Source organism: Cnephaeus nilssonii (assembly GCF_951640355.1).
Source record: "Cnephaeus nilssonii genome assembly, chromosome: 2".
Lineage (NCBI taxonomy): Eukaryota > Metazoa > Chordata > Mammalia > Chiroptera > Vespertilionidae > Cnephaeus > Cnephaeus nilssonii.
Window position 1 is genome coordinate 27,938,535 of NC_137073.1, and position 18,577 is coordinate 27,957,111.

At 44.7% G+C, this 18,577-nt stretch overlaps 1 protein-coding gene across 1 annotated transcript in view; it reads left to right on the top strand.

Moving 5' to 3' along the window:
• The first annotated feature begins 3,928 nt into the window (after positions 1-3,928).
• TMC5 (transmembrane channel like 5) overlaps positions 3,929-18,577 on the top strand; it is a 64,218-nt gene continuing 49,569 nt past the window's right edge. Inside the window, exon 1 of the mRNA XM_079800219.1 lies at positions 3,929-3,983. The gene's annotated coding sequence lies outside the window, so the exon portion shown is untranslated. The remainder of the gene's footprint in view (positions 3,984-18,577) is intronic.

Genomic DNA, 18,577 nt, shown 5'->3' on the forward strand with positions numbered 1-18,577 from the left:
TGCTGAGCAAAACAAGCCAATCACAAAAAGGCAAAGAGTGTATCATACCACTCATATGAAGTATCAAAAGTAGTCAGCATCATAGAGACAGGAAATAGGAAGGGCAACACTGGTTCACAGGGCAATACTCCACCCCTGGGCCACACCAGCTGGGCTACACCACATGGTTTTTACCCATTCACCTGTTGGTGGACATTTGGGTTGTTTCTACCTCTTGGCTCTTGTGAATAAAACTGTAATAAAGCTGGGTGTGCAAATATCTCTTTGAGATCCTGCTTTGAATTCTTTTGGGTGTATACTTAGAAGTGAGGTTGCTATTTTTAATTCTTTTTAAGGAACTTCCATACTCTTTTCCACAATGACTACATCACTTTACATTCTCACCAATAGTGCACAAGAGTTTCAATTTCTCCACATCCTCACTAACCTTATTTATTTATTTATTTATTTATTTATTTATTTATTTATTTATTTACTAGAGGCCCGGTGCATGAAATTCATGCATGAGGGTGTGTGTCCCTCAGCCCAGCCTGCACCCTCTCCAATCTGGGACCCCTCGAGGGATGTCCGACTGCTCTCTCACAATCCAGGACTGCTGGCTCCCAACTGCTTGCCTGCCTGCCTTCCTGATTGCCCCTAACTGCTTCTGCCTGCCAGCCTGATCACCCCCTAACCACTCCCCTGCCAGCCTGATTGATGCCTAACTGCTCCCCTGCCAGCCTGATTGCCCCTAACTGCCCTCCCCTGCAGGCCTGGTCACCCCTAACTGCCCTCCCCTGCAGGCCTGGACCCCCCCAACTGCCCTTCCCTGCTGGCCATCTTGTGGTGGCCATCTTTGACCACATGGGGGCAGCCATTTGTGTGTTGGAGTGATGGTCAATTTGCATATTACTCTTTTATTAGATAGGATAGAGGCCTGGTGCACATGTGGGGCCGGCTGGTTTGCCCTGAAGGGTGTCCTGGATCAGGGTGGGGGTTCCCTTGGGGCTTGGGGCAGCCTGGGCGAAGGGCCTGTGGTAGTTTGCAGGCCGGCCACACCCCCTGGCAACCCAAGAGGAGGCCCTAGTATCTGGGATTTATTTATCTTCTATAATTGAAACTTTGTAGCCTTGAGCAGAGGCCAGGGCCGGCCAGGAAGCTTGACTTCCTCCGTCGCTGGGGGCAACCCAAGGCTCCTTCTCGCTCTAGCTCCGTGGCCACCGCCATTTTTGTTGGGATTTATTTATCTTCTATAATTGAAACTTTGTAGCCTTGAGTGGAGGCCAGGGCCGGCCAGAGAGGATGGGACGCTTGGCTTCCTCCATTGCCAGGGAAACCCAAGCCTCCTGCTCACTCCGTGGCCACAGCCATCTTGGTTGGGTTAATTTGCATACTCGCTTCTGATTGGCTGGTGGGTGTGGCTTGTGGACATAGTGGAGGTACGGTCAATTTGCATGTTTCTCTTTTATTAGTGTAGATTTATTGATTTATTGATTTATTTTAGTGGCCAGCCTAATGGATATGAGGTGATATTTCATTGTGGTTTTGCTTTGCATTTCTCTTCTGGTTAGTAATGTTGAGCATCTTCTTATATGTTTTTTACCATTTGTATATCTTCTTTGGAGAAATGTCTATTCAAGTCCTTCGACCATTTTAAAATGTGATTATTTGTTTGTTATTGAGTTGTAGGCATTTTAAAATATACATTTTGGATATTAATGGTTTATCAGATGATTTGCATATGTCTTCCCCCATTCCTTAGGTTGCCATTTTTAGTATGGACCTCGAAAAGGAATATATCTGCCAAGAAGGGCTCCTCATAGTTAACTGGGCACAAATTTATAACTAGAGTCTAGCAGTCATTGCTGACAGAGGGCTCTCATACACACTGCACTCCAGGGAGAAGCCACAGACTGAGCTGCAGTCCTCCTGTGGGTGGAATCAATCAATCCTTATAAGAATGTTCCCCACCCCTCAACTCTGATTGGCTCATCCTCATGCAAATGAAGACTCCAAATCCTTGCAGTTTGATTGTTCCAAAAGGCACTGTCCTGATTGGTCAGAATAGAGCTGTTCTGATTGGCTAGTGAAGAAGCTGATGAGCTATACCTGTGCAGTTCCCATTGGATGATGAAAGCTTCAGTTCTATTGTTTGAAGTAGGATTCCAGGAACTCCTCTATAAGGGCTGGCTCAGGTGGCAGGAACACAGTGTACAGGCAGGCAGGTCAGTGCAGAGGAAGGTAGCTCAGTGCAGGCTTCTCCCTGAAGTGGAGTTTGCATGAGAGACCCAAGTGTAGAAATAGCTGCTAGGCTCTGGTTTCTAAATTTGAGGCCAGTTACCCACCAGGAGCCCTTCTTAGTACTTTCTTTCTCCGGGTCCACACCTGTCAGCAATATAAGGCCATGGACAGAATCTGTTTTGCTCCTCATTCTGTTCCCCCAGTGTCTGGCTGTTGGGGGAAGTTATAGAAAGGAGGTGACTGCCAGTTGACCAGAGAGCTGGCCCGGGGCAATTGGAGGATCCTCACCCCCAACCATCCTTGGAATGTAAGTTCTGCTCACTCTTCCCACACTAGGAGCCTTTCAAGGATGCAGCCTTGAGAAAGTAAGATGTTGTTGAGACCATACACGTGACCGAACCCTGTTAAGGCCTCTGTAGAAACGTCAAGATTCTGACCCTTGGGTTTTGAGATCTACTCCTCTAATGGCACCCAAGACAAGCCTCTAGGTAACTTGCCTTGAGAGGCTCCCAAGAGGCTCCCAAGTTTGTGAACCAACACTAGCGTCCTGGCTGGTGCATACCAGGTCTTCCCCTTATAGAGGAGTTCCTGGAATCCTATTTCAACCAATAGAACTGAAGCTTTCATCATCCAGTGGGAACTGCACAGGTATAGCTCATCAGCTTCTTCACTGGCCAATCAGAACACTGCCACCTACCCATCTGGAGCAATCTGCCTCTTTCTTCTTTCTTCCTGCCCTCCATTGAGGAGAGGAGGGCAATTTCTGATGTAACACGAGAGGCTCCCAAGTTTGTGAACCAACACTAGCGTCCTGGCTGGTGCATACACAGGTCTTCCCCAAATATTTTCCGAAGGAAGAGCTGAATAAATTCTAGAAGAAGGAACTGGGAGAGGTGTTTGGGAACACCCTATGTGTTCCTGCCCAACACCATAGATGTCATTTTAAAATGGTCTAGAAAAGGAGAAACAGGTGAAATTTATTTAAATAGTATATTTTATTTAACAAACTCTATTCAAAATATTATCATTTTACATGTAACCCATTTTAGAACTTGTAAATATGTTTTAAAAGATTTTCTTATGGCCCAGCCAGTGTGGCTCAGTGGTGGAGCATGGACCTGTGAACCAGGAGGTCACAGTTCGATTCCCAGTCAGGGCACATGCCCAGGTTGCAGGCTTGATCCCCAGTATGCGGCGAGCAGGCGGCAGCCAATCAATGATTCTCTCTCATCATTGATGTTTCTATCTCTCCCTCTCCCTTCCTCTCTGAAATCAATAAAAAAAATATTTTTTTAAAAAAATGATTCTCTTATGGTCCTACTTCTTAAAAATATTTTGTTCACTAGAGCCACCGTTTGAAATGCTTCATAACCACTTGAAACGTTTTGGAGAGCACAGAGCGCACCCTCTGAGTCCTCCGGGAGCCTGCAGCACCCAAGCCGGCGCCGGCATCTGGTGGGCGCTTGGTAAGGTTTGCCGGGTGGGAGGAAAGAGTAAAGGCAGACCCGGGGGCAGTGACTATGCCAGCAGGTGTACACGCCCAGCACTCGCAGGAACTGGGCTCGATTCCAAGAAGAAAGCGATCAGCCCTCCAGGCAGGAAGTCTGGCTGCGGGGCCAGGACTGGCAGCCGACTGGCTGCCCCAGGCTGGGGTCACCAACGTGCTCCGCGGCGAGCAGACGGGCGCCAGGGACGCGGCAGCCGGTGTGGGACGAGAGGCAGCTCGCCGGGGCCCGGGGTCTGCGCGGGGACAGTCTTCCCAGGTATCTGCCGAGACCGTGGGCTCCGGGAGAGGATGGAAGGGAAGAAGGGGGCGCGTCCGTGGGGGTGTCCCAAACGCGCGGCTGCAGCAGGGTGGCCAGGGGTGGCCGCTGTGGCAGGGGCACGGGGCGAGGGGGCAGTGGGGTAAGAGAAATAGAGGGAGAACCCCCTGGGAGCGGGAATCCGGGCGTAGGGATGGATCTGGGAGGTGGTTCAGCTCCCGCCCGCCGCGCGTCGACCCTCGGCGTCAGCCAAGTTTCATGGGGGGCAAGCAACCTGTCGCCCCGTTCCGTTCGCCCTGCAGCTTCGGGAAGGAAGGAATAATCGCACCGTACCAGACCAGGTGGGCTTTTCTCTGCGCGGCTTTGGAATCGCGCTGGCTGTGTGCTGTGCGCCTCTGGGCGAATTACTTACCCTCTCTGGACTCCAGTTTCCATCTTTGTGGTTTCTTGTGTGCGTGTGTTTTAAGGCTAAAAATAGGACGTCCCTCATAGGATTTCTGTGAGTCTCTGTGTGCTGGGAACCCAGGAAGCACTTCCTAAATGCTAGATGTTATTTCCCTTGGACAAACTGAGATCGGGTCTCCTGGTCCCATTTTGCCCATGAGGAGAGGAGATTCAGGCTCCACGGGTTAAGTAACTTGTCCACAACAATTAGATGGAAACAACAGGATTTGAACCCAGCAAGTCGAACTCCAGGGCCAACATTAAGGTCTAGTCCAAGTCCTACTACTTCCTAAAAGGATTGGGGGAGGGGCAGTAAACTGATTCTGAGACTCCTTCTCTCTGTGAAATGGGTACAAAAACAATGCCTAACCTAAGGGTATTGTAAGGATTACTGACAATAACACATACCGTAAATGTGCATGCCACAAAGGCAGGATTTTTTTTTTCCTGTTTTATTTGCAGATACATCCTCAGTGCCTGGCACATAGTAAATGCTCCATGAGTACTTGCTGAATAAATAAGAAACACATATAATTGCCATGTAGCAACAATCCCTATTAGTTCCATGTTACTGATGAGGAGACTGAGATTCAGAGAGGTTAGGTAATTTGCAGGATGTCACACAGGTGGTTGGTAGAGGAGTCAACATTTGAACTCAGGTCTGTTTGATCATAAAGTCTGTAGAGTCTTGACGTCCAATCCAGGTTCCATCACATCCTGGTAGGGTGAAATGTGGCAAGTTATTTAACTCTTCTGTGCCTCGGTTTCCTTATCTGTAAAATGGGGACAATCGTGTGTCTTTTCTATATTAGCATTCAGCACAGTGCTGGCACTCAGCAGGCACTCAGTCAACACTGGCTACAGTGAATGCTGACTGCCCACTCCTACAGTGGAGGGGCCGGCACAGCAGGCGTGTCCATCTAGAGGAGGCAGGGAGGAGAGTGGAGGTCGGAGGGGGAGGAGATGACTAAGGAGCTTTCTTGTGTTCTGTGTGATCCACAGAACCAGGCCCCGTTTGCTCTCTGGAACATTCCTAAGAAGTCTCCCTACCACCACCACCACCACCACCACACCCCCGCCCCCCATCCCCCAGTGCTCAGTGAAAAAGAAGGGGTGTCACCTGGTGTCCTGCCCTCCATCCAGTATACGAGGAGGCTGTCATGAGAACCTGCTACCCTTTTGTTGTCTAAACGGAACAAAGTCCTCTCCACTTCAGCTGATTCTCTGCCGGCAGATGAAGCTTTGGGGAGGAGGATTCAGGCGGCAAGGGCAGTTATGCAGTGGTTATTCCCGCTGGATCTGCGTTCAAATATCATTTCTAAAAGTCCCAGCTCTGGGACTTTGCAAGTTGCTTTCAGAGCCTCAGTTCCCTCATCTGTTGAATGGGCACAGGGTTATCGGAAGGCTCACCTGAACTCATGTCTAGACGGCATTTAGCACACCATCTGGACCACGATACATGCAGCTGCCGTTGCTGGTGTCATTGGAAGCTTGATGCTTCTTTCTATTCCAGGCCTTGGGACCTGCTGCTGTGCAGGTAACACGCTCCAAGGAGGACTACATAACGTGCCTTTCCTGGAACTCCTCCTCTTCTAGAGAGTCTCATTCCAGGGGTTCCCCACCTGTCAAATCCGTGGAGTTTCGTGCTGCCCTCCAGGGTGCCAAGGCAGTTCCTGGGGACCGTAAAGCGGGCATGTGAAGGGACGGGCACCTCACTCTCTGCTCAGGAAACTCCATCCTCTGATGTGGGCACTTGGTGGGGGCAGGAAATCCTAGCCTTGTAATATTATTTGAGTGGTTAACATTGTTCCGTTTACCCGGTGCCAGACATTGTGCTAAGCCCCAGCTCTAGTGATCTATGGAACGTGGGCTCCAGAGCTAGGTTGCCTGAGTTCTAATCCTGCTTCTGCCACTTTTTAGCTGTGTGAGCTAGGGGCCAAGTTACTTTACCTCTCTGTGTTTCAAATCTGTAAAATGGAGTGATTGTGGTATACCTGACTAATAGAGCTGCTGTGAGGATTAAGTGTAAGCAACATATATATGGTGATAAGAACCACGTAAATATGACTGTCTTCACTTGGCAGCTGAGGAAACTAGCACAGCTCAGGGAAATTCAGAAATTGAAAGCGCGCCCCTGCCCTAGCTGGTTTGGCTCCATGGATAGAGCGTCAGCCCTGGTCGGGTGCATGTGGAAGGCAACCAATTGATGTGTCTCTCTCTACCTTGAAATGTGGCTGGTTCCACCCTGCCTGTCCTTTTTTCAATGTATTTATTTGTTTATTTATTTTTAATACATATTTTTATTGATTTCGGAGATGTTTCTCTGTGTGTGTGTGTGTGTGTGTGTGTGTGTGTGTGTGTCTCCCACTCCCTTTTACTCTCTCTAAAAATCAACGGGAAAAATATCCTCAGGTGAGGATTAACTAAAGTGCTACCCTTTCTTGGCCATTGTTTCCCATTCCACTGCCCTCATCTTAATTCATGCCTGTCCTCCCACGCCCAGTTCCTTCGTCTGCCCCTGTCTAGGATCTCTGTTTCCCATGTCTGGGGCTCCCAACATCTGCTGCCAGAAAGTTCTCTCTCTTCTTCTGTTTTTATAAATTGATTTTTTTTTTTGAGAGAGAGAGAGAGGTGGGTTTGTTGTTCCATTTATTTATGCTTTTTTTTTTTTCTTGCCTGATTCTTATATGTGCCCTGACCAGTAACCAACCGAGATACTCGGCCAGGCTCTCTTCTTCACTTCCAAAACTTTAGTTCCCCGGTGACCTTGGAACTAGTTCTTTTTCTTTTTTCTTTTCTCTTCAGTTGAGACAGGAGAGATGAATTATTGTACACATTGCATTCAACCACAACTGAGAACAGAACTAATCCAGAATATACAGGTCCAGGGAACTGTTTTTGTATGAGCAAGGTGGGTCTCTCAAAAGGCGGTTGCCGAGATCAGATGGCGACGTATGTTGTAGATCTACTGAAAGTTCTAGACACCACACACGCATTCGAACAACTTGTACCCGGGCCCCAGGCCTCCGGCTTCCCTCATTTCTGCTCAAGTGATCTCCACGGTGCACAGGCTAGTGGCTGGACCTCTGCTGCGTCTTTCTCCGTCTGCGCGTCAGCCTGCGCATTCACTGCTTCCTCCATTGGCTCTCACGGCGGGCGCAAAAGTTTCTAAGAACATGGTGCTAAGGTCCAGGAAGCCTAGTTCTTTTCTTTCATTCTTCCTGTTGTTTTATCTGATTAAGAATATTGTGCAGGTACAAGTTACTTTAAAAGATTATGCCTATAGCCCTGGCCAGGTAGCTCAGTTGGTGAGAGCATCATCGCCATACACCAAGGTTGTGGGTTCGATCCCTGGTCAGAGCATATACAAGAATCAACCAATGAATGCATAAATAAGTGGAACAACAAGTTGATCTCTCTCTCTAATCAATCAATAAAAAGAAAAACGAATGTATGTCTTATAAGAATATTTGCAGAGGATGTGAGAAGCTTTGCAATTTCATCCTCTGGTGATGGTCATTGCTTTGAGTTTCATGTATGTTTCTTTATGTTTCTTGTCCTCCCCCAGACACACTAATATAGATTTTTTTAAATTTGTCTTTTAAAAAAGACACTGAGGCCCTAACCAGTTTGGCTCAGTGGATAGAGCATTGGCCTGCGGACTGAAAGATCCCAGGTTTGATTCCGGTCAAGGGCATGTACCTTGGTTGCGGGCACATCCCCAGTAGGAGGTGTGCAGGAGGCAGCCGATTGATGTTTCTCTCTCATCGATGTTTCTAACTCTCTATCCCTCTCCCTTACTCTCTGTAAAAAAATCAATAATATATATATATTTTTAAAAAGACACTGAGATCATGCTATCCAAACTGTGTGTAATTCACAGCAGTAAAATTTCCCAAAATTTAATTTAGTTTTTGAATGTTATACTTCCACATAGTGTAAAATCCAAAAGATGGCTAAGCAAATATTGAAGAAAATCTCTCCCTTCGTTTGTGCCCCCAGCTGCTCAGGGTCTCACTCCAGAAGCTACCTCACTCACCAATTTACCCTCCACCTGCAGACAAAGAAAGGAACAGTTTGTAGGGTGTAATATGTGCCATAAGCCACAATGCTTTACAGTCATAAAGTGATTAAATCAGCCTGCCTTGAAATGTGGCTGGTTCCAGGCTGCCTGTCCTTTTTTCCAATTTATTTATTTTTAATATATTTTTTATTGCTTTCAGAGAGGAAGGAAGAGGGAGAGAGAGATAGAAACATCAATGATGGGAGTGAATCATTGATTGGCTGCCTCCCACTCGCCCCCTTACTGGGGATCCAGCCAATAAGCAGCGTATGTACCCTTGATGGGAATCAAACCTGGGACCCTTCAATCTACAGGCCTATGCTCTATCCACTGAGCCAAACTGGCTAGGGCCGCTGCCTGTTCTTTTATTCCTGGAAAGGATGCCATCATAATTGTGAGGTTAAACCTGCAAGGTCTGAACGTTGCCCCCGGGGTTAAGTCTGCAGAACAAATGGGCCAGTGCCTGAGGGAGTCTTGTGGAGCATCACGTTCTAGAAAAATGCTTTAGTGAATAAATGGAAGGATAGTCTCTTTCCACTCCACCCCCCTGCCTGTGGGGATAAAAAGAAAACACCAAAAAGAAAACACACACCCCACCATGTGACCTACTTCCTTATGGTATCCAAGAAATAAAAGTATTTTCTAGAAAGGACTTTGTTCTTTTACTGCACTGATGCCAAAGGATATTCATGAGAGGTTCAGGAAGAAAGAAATGCACAGTTTGGTCCCTGAGTTAGGGCTTCTTCTCAAACCCAAGACACAGAGGCCATGGAGCAGCCACGATGTTGGGGGTCGAGGACTGATCTGCATTAATTGGGTGAGACCCAGTTTTTCATTGGCCGGCAAAGGGAGACATGATAACCAGGGTGGCATAAAATGGTCAGGAGCTCATAAACGTCCCCTCCCTGGGAGCCCAGCCACGTGACTAAGATTAAACAGGGCTGTGTTTAAGGCAGAAGAAGACTGAGTCGGTAATAAAAGAGGACCCACCATCTCTGCAGAGTGGAGAGGAGATGCCTGCATGTTCCCACAGGTGAGAGAGGGTGCTTTGAGGGGAAGACACAGAAATGATGGGGAGTCCGTGCGAATGTGTCATGGGAGGAGAACAAAAATGGGAGCTGTCCTGTAGCTAATCACTAGATGCCAGGAACAGAGAAATGCACAATAAATATTTGTTAGAGGAAAGAATGACTGTGGGGAAGTGGCAGGCAAGGGAACATGTGTTGGCTTTAAGAGAAAGTCTACAACTGTCTGCCTGAATCAGAATCTGGACTTCCCTGAGTCCTCACTGTAAGACTCTGGGTGAGTTACTGTTTTTCTGGCCTCAGTTTGCCTGTCTGTAGAATGGGTAGTATGCTCAGAGCACCCACTTCCACAGGTGGATATTAGAGCTAATAAGAAAATATGGTAAGCACTCGATAAATGTTCCCTTTAACTCCTCCTCTTCTTCTCCTCATATTTCTCTTCTTCCTCTGATAACAATGCTATTGATGATGATGATCACCGTTCAGAGAGGCAGGGATTTGAATCCCATTCTGCCTCTGTTTAGCCTTGTGACTTTGGACAAATGACTTAACCTCTCTGGGCCTCATTGTAATCATTATAAAGTGGGGATAGTGAATCCTTTTCAAAAGGTTGCTTGACAGTTCAATGACTAATGCATGGGGAGGCATAGCACATGACAGGACATAGCACTTGCCTAGCGCTCAAGTAAGTTCTGGGCAAATGGACCTGTCTTTATGCTTTATTACTCTGGGAGGACACAGAGTCATCAGGCTCAAGGTTTGCACATCTTGTTTAAAGCTCGGTGAATCACTCGATGTTTGCCGTAAGTTCCTGGAATGGTGGTGGGAGAGAGGACTATTTTACAGCTCAGGTAATTTCCAGCCGGCTAAGCGTCAGTGTTCCTCGAGTTAAATCCCAGCTGAGGGAATGCTAATCATTAGGTGGGTCATTTCCAGGAAGGAGGGGAAGAAATAAGGAGCTGGGTGAGATTTCTGTGTTTTTACCAGAACAAACTAATTCCATGTCCTATGGCATTTGCATCTAGGTGAGTAGCACTTAAGAGAATTGTAGGCCCATAGTTACTGTTCCCAATCTTGCCTGTATCAGCACCCCCAATAAATGCAAACTAGTGGCTTTCCAACAGAGAGACAGAATTTCCCCTGTGGTAGAGACAGAGACTTGTTTTATAAATCTTACAATCACAGGGAAGGTCTCAACGTGAGAGGAGGTCGGCGAAGGAAGACGGTTTTATTTCCCAAGGTGGGAGGACGGTACCTGGCAGCGTGAGACTCACGAACACCTGCCAGTCAGCATGGAGCTAAGCCAAATTGGAGCAAAAGGACAAATCAGTCATCTCGATCAAGTCTTTATTGAAAATGTAGACATTTTCGTTCATCATGGATTTTTGCGTTATTTTCTACTTTTAAAAATATTGCTTTGAAATATTCTTTATCTTGATTACTGGGATTTTTGGTATCCGTACTGTTAGTCCTGATGCCGATGACACCGAATCTAGGAACTTCCCAAGTTTAACATCATATTTACCTATCATGAGCAAAAAGATGACCAACATCAAGATGTGAATGTGGCCCTGGCCAGTGTTGCACGGTGGTCAGAGCATCAGCCCATGCACCAGAGGATTGCGGGTTTGATTCCTAGTCAAGGGCACGTACCTGGCTGGTGGGTTTGCTCCCTGCCCCCTGTTGGAGCATGTGGGGAAGGCAACCAGTTGGTTGTTGTGTCTCTTTCACATATATGTTTCTCTCTCTCTCTCTCTCTCTCTCTCTCTCTCTCTCTCTCCTCTCCTCTCCTCTTCTCTTCTCTCTCTCTCTCTCTCTCTCTCTCTCTCTCTCTCTCTCCTCTCCTCTCCCCCTCCCCGTCCCCTACCTCCCTTCCACTTTCTCTGAAAAGCAATAGAAAAAGTATCCTCAGGCTCTTGCTCACCCTCTGTGAGACGGTATAACTTGCACTGACTGCTTTCCAGGGCTGTTGAGATTTCTTCCCAAATGTCATTTTGTCTTGCTTCCGCTTAATCTCAGGCAATTTTTCAACGGAGTTTGGCTGAGCACAGGATCTTCAATTAAGAGTCATTTTTCCTCAGAACTTTGCGGGCTTGGGGATGACCTCCCTGTAGCTGAGGGCAAAGCCCAGACCTCTCTTTAGATAAGGTTACATTCTTTACTGCATGGTGTCCACCCTAAAATCAAAGGGCACCCTGTAGGTCCCAGAGTGGAAGCAGCCAGCTTGTTCTCTAGCGAGGTTAAATACGCTCATTGTTGCCTCTCAGCCTGGTGCAGCCAACCCTTACCTGCCTGCCTGAGCCTGGCACCTCCCTGGCACTGGGCCGGGTACAATGTCCCACCTCTGCCTGTCTCCCCTGGTGCCCCTTCTGATCTGCAGTTTCCTCCACCCTGGCTTATCCATGCCTCCACTCACTTTCCGAATTTTGGAAAGTCACGATCACCTCTCGTCTTGTTCTTTACGTTATTCATGGATCTATTGCCGTCTGTATCCCTTTTCTGTAACTTCACTGAGACTTTAGGAAGGAGGAAAACTCTGCCCATCAGGCTCAGGCTGCCATCTTGAATCAGACTGCCGTTTCTGCGGTTACGTTCTGAATATGATAGGATTTTTCGCATTTTGTTCCTTCCCCCTGAACCATTTCAAAGAGATTTGTTTCGTGACCAATCAAGGACGAATCCAATCTGTCCTGTGGCTCAGTGAAGGCATGCGGGACTTGGAGTTCTGTGGGCCTAGGTTCTCGCCCTGGGTGTGCACAAGCCGTTCAGCTTCCAGTGAGTTGCTTTCTGTCTTTGGAAACGATAAAGCACAATGGTGCCAATTTTGGAATCAGTTCACCTGGTTTTATAACCAAGCTCCACTTCTTACTGGCTATGTTTCCTGGCCAAGCTACTTAGCCTTTCTGTGCCTCAGTAACCTTCTCAGTAAAACAAGGGTCATAATAGCACCTATTGTAAGGATTTAATGGGCTAACACCTGTCAGGTTCTCATAGCAGTGGCTGGCACATACATATTAGTTGTTTTGTTATCATTGGTTTGTGGTTTTGTTTTTCTGTCTGCAAATCAAAAACAATAATACTTAGGTTGTGTTATATGTGTGTTTAAATAGGCAATATAAGGATTATTATATTATGGGGATTTGAATTATTCTGATTAGGAATTAAGCTTCTAGCCTGGCTGGCATGGCTCAGTGGTTGAGCGTCGATCTATGAACCAGGAGGTCATAGTTCGATTCCCGGTCAGAGCATATGCCTGGGTTGTGGGCTTGTTCCCCAGTGTAGGGTGTGCAGGAGGCAGCAGATCAATGATTCTCTCTCATCATTGATGTTTCTATCTCTCTCTCCTTCTCCCTTCCTCTCTGAAATCAACACACACACACACACACACACACACACACACACACACACATATATATGTATATATATTTTTAATTTTTTTTTAAAGAATTAAGCTTCTACAGACTGATGGTTGACGGAGGGGAGGGAGGTTGGGAGGCTGGGTGGAAAAGGTAAAGGGATTAAGAAATATGAATTGGTAGTTAGAGAATAGCCACAGAGATATAAATTACAGCATAGGAATATAGTCAATAATATTGTAATAACGATGCATTGGGAGGCCACCCAGTAAAGTACATGATTATCTAACAGTAGACTCTAACCACTATGCTGTACATCTGAAACTAATACAGAATAATATTGAATGTAAACTGCAATTGAAAAATTAAAAAATAGGACAAAATAAAATAAGCCTTTAGCTAAATAATAATAATAATAATAATAATAATAATAATGCTTCTAGTCCCAGAGGTGGATCCAGAAGGAGGTCCTTTTTCTTCTAACAAAGGGGGGCCGGACACAGACCCAGAACCACAGGGTAAGGCTCAGCCTGGCTTTTCTGCCTCCTCCTGCCTTTCTGAGACCCAGTGGTAGAAAAAGGTGAGAATGGCCCTATCCAGTTTGGCTCAATGAATAGAGCGTTGGCCTGTGGACTGAAGGGTCCCGGGTTTGATCCCAATCAAGGGCACATGCCTGGGTTGAGAGCTCCATCCCTAGGGGGTGTGCAGGAGACAGCCAATCAATGATTCTCTCTCATCATTGATGTTTCAATCTCTCCCTTCTTCTCTCTGAAATCAATAAAATAAATATATATTTTTAAAAAGGTGAGAATGCCTAGCCACAGAGGGCTTTAAGGCTTATCATTTTTCACTGCTCCTGGCAGGATTCTGAGCACAGGGACCTTGGGAAGGGGGCAGGGGGGTTCCCAAGCACCTTAGACCATTCTCTGAATGTATTTTTGCCATGCCTGGGTGGTGCCCTCCTTGGGCTTAATGTTCATGTTTCTTTTTCAGCCTCTGACACTTTCTCATGTGCTTAACAAGCTAAAATCTATATTCCTTTTGCATTCATAAAATGCAACTCTCTTTCCTTGTGAATTAAGTAAATATCTTCAAAACTTAGTAAATTCCTTGGTGAAGGGGAAACACAGAGAGAGAAGAAGACATACCCATTTATTTTATTTAGATTTTTCGGCTCCTATTTCTAGCGTTGATATTGGTTCTTGCACACACAGGCCTTAGTTTAGAAGGGTCCAAACCTATGTCTACGGATGTGCCTGGGTCAGAGGCGGAAGCATGCTCTGGAAAGCTCTGTGGGCCACGCATTGACAAGCGTGTCGTTATGGGAGGGTTTTGTTAAACGGGTGATTAGAGGTTATGCCCTCACATGCTTTTTAGAAACTGTTGCCTTTATAAACATTGCCTTTATTTCCTTGTTCTAAATATCATCCATGGCAGGTAAAGGAATTAAGGCATTTGTTTATAGTGGCATGGATGATGAAAGCCGGACTAATCGTTAAGCTAACATGACAAATCCAGAAGGAACAACGAAGTCTTTGCAAACCAAATCTGGGTCTGTGCTGAAATGTGGGTGTGTTTGAGTGTGGGCTGGCCTGGTGCCTGGGCAACCTCTCGGGACGTGTAGTAGCCTTTGTGTTGGAAATGACTTTCTGAGATCAGGAGGAAGGGATCGAAGCTTCCAGAGCTGTGATTATGAAAGTTTCGTTGAAATGAGATGTCTGGGATGAGCCATTTCTTTTGGCTCAAAAGAAAAAAAAATATTTTCCCTTCCTTTTCAAGAATTCTTAGAAGCATAGACTGGTAGTGTGTGTGTGTGTGTGTGTGTGTGTGTGTGTGTGTGTGTGTTGGAGGAAGAGGGCAAGGATGCAATTATATTATTGTATAATGTCCATTGTTTCCCCAAATTTAGTAATTTGCATTCCACTTTCATAATTTTTGCCCCTTTTCTTGCCATGCATAGTAATGTTTATCTATTCTTTTTTACCTAATAGATTTATTTTAAAAGGAAACTGATGTCATTATTAAATGGGAAACTTGTACCACTAGCTTATAAATATAGATAACTATATTTATATTTATACATACATATAGGGCAAACCAAACTGTGTTATTAAATTCCAGCTAAATTATGCTGAGTGTGAGAAGCTACATTCTGTGCAATTCCATTTATGGGACATTTTGGAAAAGGCAAAACTGTAGGATCCATGATGGGCAAAAGGTGGGAAGAGGGGTTGATTTTAGAGGGGTGGCCCGAGGGAGCTTGCGGGGATGAAACTGCTCTGTAACCTGATTGTAGGGGTCGTTATGCATGTGTTCAAATTCATAGAACTATTCACCAAAAAATATTTTACTGTATGCTATTTTAAAAATGAAATCGTTAAATCCTAGTCCTAAGTTGTGGCCTCAAGAAGTTCTGAGCTTGGAGCCTTGCTCCATCTTTGTGGATAAAGAGACTATAGCAAATTCAGAGAGGTGTTAAAGAGTTATTAGCACCAACGGAGACTTTCCCTGGTTGTTAATTTGAAATATTGAATGGAAATTTAAAAAGAAGGAACTATCCCTGGGAAATTCTTTGTTATTTTCCACCAGAGAAATGATCCTTTCAAGAATCCCTGAACTTATCCGGAACCCTCAGTTTATAAATGGGCTGTATTTGTGCCAAATATGGATGCAGGCATGAGTGACCTCCCCCTTCCCTTTTCCCCTCCCCCCAGAGTAGTCTAGCTGATGCCAGTGTAGGTTTATTTCCCTTCCCGCTGGCTGAGGGTGGCCGCCACCAAGATGGACTCCAGGTGATGGATGAGATGAATGAGAACTTTGTGGGACAACATTCATTCATTCATTCAACAATATTGAGTGTCTTCTACACATCAGGCATGGTATTAGATGCTGGGGATAAAGTGAGCAACATAGCATAACCCCTGCCCTTACAGAGCTTTCAGTCTGGTGGAGAACAAATATTGAACAATACGTGCACAAAGTTAGTATATAATTACAAGTTATTAGTACATAATTAACTCCTAGGGGAAAAGGGCAGGATGTTACAAGGGAGACCTTCAAGGGAACTATTTAGATTGTGTGTGTGTGTGTGTGTGTGTGTGTGTGTGTGTGTGTGTGTGTGTGTGTGTTGGGGGCGTTAAGATGCCCCCCTGTGAAAGAGGAGTTAGCCACACCAAGAATGGAGGGAAAAGCATTTTAGGCAGAGGGAACAACATGTGCAAAGGCCATTACTCAGGGATACAGCCCAGCGTGTTTAGTGCAGGGGTTGGCAAACTATGTATGCCATGAAGCTCAAACGTGGCCTTTAAACTAAGAATGTGTGTGTGTTTTTTTAACTATTTTTAAATTGTTGACAAAAGAATAATAATTAATGACACATGAAAACTGTGACATTCAAATTTTGGTGTCCATAAACTGGAACACAGACACACCCATTCAATTATGTCAGCCGTCTTTGTCAAGTGCAGGTGGGGTTGGAAAAGTGTTCAGGGCTGTTGGGTTTTTAATTTCCTTTTATTGCTGTGATGAATGTGATGTTAAACATTTCAATGATGGTTTTATTGTGCTTGTTTTGAGGCTTTAAGTAAATTGTACAGTTCAAAAACTCAATACGTTTTGATTACAGCAAATTTTGACTTATTTTAAAAGTCAAAATTATAACTTATTTGGGGATTGAGCAAGAAAGCATTCACATAGTCAGCTTATTCCAGCTTTTTCCTCTTCCCTTTTCCCCCACAGTGCTTCAGTGTTTCACTCTTTTTAAAAACTGGGTTTTATGTTTAAATTACTGTAATTTGGAAAAATTCTTGTCTCCTTTTTTTGTCTTTGCTATTGTTTTTTAAATTGTAGTAAAATATATATAACATTATATTTATCATCTTAACCATTTTTAAGTGTGCAGTTCAGTAGTGTTAAGTACTTTCATATTCTTATGCAACCAATCTCCAGACTTTTTTCATCTTGCAAAACTGAAACTCTATCTATACCTATTAAACAACTCCCTGTTTTGTATTTCTGTGAGTCGGACTACTCTAGATAACTCATACAACTGGAGTCATACAGTTTCTGTCTTTATCTGACCGGCTTATTTCACTTAGCATAAAGTCCTTAAGGTTTAACCATGTTGTATCCTGTGTCAGAATTTCATTTCTTTTTAAAAATGTAAAAATTTTATTTTATTTTTTCCATCACCATTTATCTTCCCTATACCCTCTTCCACCTCTACACACACACACAATAATTTCATGCCTTTATCAGGATGAATAGCATTCCATTGTGTGGCTACACCGATTTTGTTTATCCATTCATCCATGGATGAACACTTGAGTTTCTTTCACTTTTTGTAAATCTCTTTGAGACCATGCTTTTTAATACTTTTGGATATATACCCAGAAATGAGATTGCTGTATCCTGCGGCAATTCTATTTTTAATTATTTGAGGAACCACCATATTGTTTCCCACTGTGGCTGTACCATTTTACATTCCCACCAACAGTGCACAAAGGTTGCAAATTGTTCACATGTTTACTAACACTTCTTATTTTCTGTGGGGGTTTTTCATATTGGCCATCCTAATGGATACGCGGTGATATCTCATTGTGGTTTAGATTTGAATTGCTTAATAATTAGTGATGTTGAGCACCATTTCATATACTTGTTGGCCATTTGATTATCTTTGGGGAAATGTCTATTCAAGTCCTTTGCCCAGTTTTTCATCTGGTTACTTGGGGGGTTTTTTTGTGGCTGCGTCATAGGAGTTCTTTCTATCTTCTGGATGCTAACCCGTGATCAGATGTATGATTTGGAATTATATTCTCCCATTCCATGTGTTGCCTTTTCACTCTTTTGATTGTGTCTTTTAATGCACAAATTTTGATATAGTCCAATTTGTCTACTTTTACTTTTGTTGCCTGTGCTTTTTTTCACATCTAAGAAATCACTGCTAAATCCAATGTCATGAATCTTTTGCCCTGTTTCCTTCTAAGAGTTTTATAGTTTTAAGTCTTACTTTTTTAGGCTTTTGGTCCACTTTCAGTTAAATCTTGTATACAGTGTATGGTACGAGACCAACTCCAGTCTTCTGCACGTAGCTATGCAGTTTTCCCAACACCGTTTGTTGAAAAAGCTGTTCTTTCCCCATTGAATGCTTTTGACAGCCTTGTAGAAAATCACTTGACCCTATAGAAAAGGGTTTATTTCTGAATTCTCTGGTCTCTTCCACTGGTCTATGTGTCTGTCTTTATGCCAATTCTTGCCTCCTTTTACACCACTTTGTTCATTGTTTTTCTTTCTTTCTTTTTTTTTTTAACCCTCACCCGAGGATATTTTTCCATTGATTTTTAGAGATAGTAGAAGAGAGAGGGAAAGACAGAGAAATATTGATGTGAGAGAAACACATTGATTGTTGCCTCCTGCACGAGCTCCGACCAAGGCCTGGCCGGAGCCTGCAATCGAAGTACATGTCCTTGACCGGAATCGAAACGTCCACAGGCCGACGTTCTATCCATTGAGCCAAACCGGCGAGGGCTCATTGTTTTTCTTTATGCAAAAAACGCATTTTTTTTTCTCCTGGATCAAAATTGTGATATTTCTATTATCTCTCTTTAATGGGGGAGAAAAACTCTGCCTCCGTTTCCCCTTCTGCTTGAGCAATCTTCATTGATTGTTTGAATGATGTAAGTAACTAAATAAGTAAATTAAAAAGTG